Here is a 3,249-nt window from a genome sequence, read left to right as displayed (position 1 = left end):
AATATTATGGAGGTTCTAAAAAATCTATAGAACCTTGAAGTAGCAAGAAAAGAAAAAGAAAAATAAAGAAAAATGCCCAAGACTCTGAGCATTAATAGCTAAGAAGGTTAAAAAGAAACAAAACTCAAAGAGTTTCTTAGTTAAGTGCTTGTGGTATTGCTGTGTCAAAGAAAGAGGCTTGAGCAAGTAAATCCGAGGGGTACTTCATCACCCGATACCATGAACTATCTGGTTCAGGAGTGTCGATTGAAAACACATCTTAAAAAATCGCCTTGAGATAGAACATTTAGGGTTAAAGCCAAGTGAAAATAACCCCCCAAAAAGAGCTAAGAAAAGAAAATAAGTATACCTGAGAAAAAAATAATGATCACAACAAAAAAAGAAAGTGAAAAGTTATCTTCAACATGAAAACTTATAAAGAGACCCCTATGTATCATCTGAATGAAATTTCTAAACTCTAAGACTTTCAACTGCAGGGCTAGCAAGCACTGGAATCCATACATGATCACACAATTTGGAATTTACCCCATTGTCACTTGATCACTTCACTTACCAAAACTTCATGGAACAATTCTTCAACTCACTTTAATTAGAGAATCCTTTGTGCATAGTTCTTTTCTTGCTTGGAGATAAGTAATATCTTAAGTTTAGTGTTGTGATGCATGAGCATATTTAGTTGTTTTCTTTATTATTTCCTTGAATAAAGTTAGTGATTTCCTTATTTTAATTGAGATTTTTGTGCTTTAATTAATGTTTCTTGGAGTTGCTTTGAGCTTTGATATGTTTAGGAAGTTGTTGAAAGATTTTAGACAAGAACAAAGGAGGAGAAGGACAACCAAAGAAGTCCCTAGAAGAACCAAGGAAGGGGCATGCAAAAAGAAGCAACCTCTCAGGGAATCAAGAATTGAAAAAAATTCCAAGGGAAGTTCAAAGAGAATTTGCAAATGTTGTCAATATTGACCTCTTCATACTCCAGTGAGCATAACTTGAGTTACAAAGGTTCAAATGAGGCAGTTCTAGTGGCCTTAGAAATCTAACATCTAGATCTTCAAAACAATATGCATATGTCTATAGTAAACGTTCTGTTTGGGCTATGAATGACCCTCACCTTTGAGCTAAAAAAATTAGCGCAAAGAAGCTCGGTGTGCCATGCCTATACACGCCCTCTACACGTTCTCTATGCACCAAAGTCCCCTGGAGGTGCCCCCTCGAAGGCATGCAACATCCCCTACACACCCAACCACTTTCCCACATGCCCATATACTCCTCTACATGCCACCACACGCCGTGTCCTCCTCCTTGGAGTGGCGTGGCGTGGCATGCTGGGCCATTATCCAAGGAACACTCCATGCCTCCCAACTTCATGCCCATGCATGCCCATACACGCCATGCGCACACTCATTCAACCACTCCTTGGGCCAACTTCCAGTGACCTCTAAAACACCTTGGCAAGCCACTCCACTTCCACCAAATGCCACACACTTCACTCAAATCCAAGATTAAGTTGCAAGTCCCTGATTCCAAAAAAGTAACACACCAACTTTTGAATCTCAATTAGAAAAGAGAAGATCACTCTTAAGTTTTAAATTAATTAGGAAAAGGTTTGATTTGATTTGATTTGATTTTGTTTTGAATTTGAATTTTAGGTTTCAGCTTAGAATTTAAATAAGTCCAGGAACGATTCCATGAACAACACAACTTAGGTACCAGACCACTTTACGTCTCACGTTACTTTCCATCACTGTTTTGGTTTTATTCCACCATGAGCAACTAATCTCCTCTGTTAAGGTTAGGAGTTCTGTTCATCTTTTTATGGATTATTAATCTAAGTGTTTACTTTATTTTGAGACAAATGCTTTGATCTATTTCATGATTAAGTTTTTGTTCTTCATCCCTCAAGATTAGAATTGTTGAAAAATATTCTAACTCCGTTTTGGATTTTAGTATTACTTTAGAAAATTTAATATTGGAATTAGTTTAAAAACTCTTTAACATAACTTTTTAATATTAACTAAGAATAGTGGTTTAAAAAAGTGTGCAACTTTATAATTCTCATAATCTTCAATTGGATTAGAACTAGTTCGAATAAGTGACATATAATTCAACCTAGGATCACTCTTGAACTTTATGTGAATATAAATTAGAATTGTGCTTCACCTCTTTTCTTAAGTAATTGACTAAGGAATTAGCTAATTAGTTCAAAAAGAAATTGAATTACCAAGGAATTAGAATATTACTTATGATTTGTTGTGAATTGATCTCTGCATGCCTTAAATAAATGAACACAAGGATTGATTTTCTAAGAGTGAACATCTCTGAAACCTTAGCATTCTAATCACTATTGTTTTTATTCACTATTTTGCTATTTACTTTGATCCCCTGCTTACACGTTTGATTCATCATTCCTCTGTTTTGGTTTGTCTAGTTAGAATAATCAATTAATCATTGTTGCTTAGTCCACTAATTCCTGTAGAAACGATAATCCATTCATTGTGGTATTACTTGATACGATTTGGTGCATTTGCCGAGTTTTGGAAATCTTCCATCAGCCTCCACCTTTGGACAATCAGATAATGCCCTGCGATCATCCGAGGTCCATCCAGGAGAGCATGCTAATAGTCTTCCTTATCTGAAAAGTGAACCCGAAAATAGTCACGGTCCATATCAATAACAATATTTATCTTACCTTTCTTAACTCAGTCTCTGTTTAGATGTTGTTCCATGAACCCCAGACCAACTTGTTTTCCCAGCACTTTGACAATCAGAAAAACATGCCATGACTTGCATCATTCGTCATATTCCTCTTTAGATACTGGAATATTCAGACAATGGTCAAAGGCCTTGTTTCTCTTTAGCAAATTCTCCACATCTATGTACCACCGATCCTCAGGATTAAGAGCTTTCTCCGTCACGTCCTTGATGTTTTCCTCCATGGTAATCCCAAAGGAAGACAAAAGAGATTCTTTATACGATATCACCGGTAGATGATTAGGTCCAAAGGAACTATCCGCACCAATTTTCATGGACTCTCCTTGCTGGTTGAGATCCATCTCTTCTCAATTTTTAACTTTCTTAGTGCTACACTGCTTCAGATCGTTGACTTATGTTAAAATTCTAGTGAAGCTGTTAGACATAGTCTCTTATTATTCAAAAATAATTAATTATTTACTCATCAAAATATAAATATATTTAAGAGGGATAAATTAGATAATAAAATTATCTTTTTTCTTTAATTCGATTTATCTAACT

The 3,249-nt window shown here is 35.5% G+C and overlaps 1 long non-coding RNA gene across 1 annotated transcript in view; it reads left to right on the top strand.

Annotated features, from left to right (window-relative positions):
- The window catches only part of LOC110266507, an 18,047-nt gene continuing 15,370 nt past the window's right edge, over positions 573 to 3,249 (top strand). The window contains exon 1 of the long non-coding RNA XR_002353913.1: positions 573 to 738. This is a non-coding gene — a long non-coding RNA (uncharacterized LOC110266507). The remainder of the gene's footprint in view (positions 739 to 3,249) is intronic.

This window comes from Arachis ipaensis, chromosome B09 (assembly GCF_000816755.2).
Source record: "Arachis ipaensis cultivar K30076 chromosome B09, Araip1.1, whole genome shotgun sequence".
NCBI classification, from domain to species: domain Eukaryota; kingdom Viridiplantae; phylum Streptophyta; class Magnoliopsida; order Fabales; family Fabaceae; genus Arachis; species Arachis ipaensis.
This window is presented reverse-complemented; position numbering and strand designations above follow the sequence as displayed.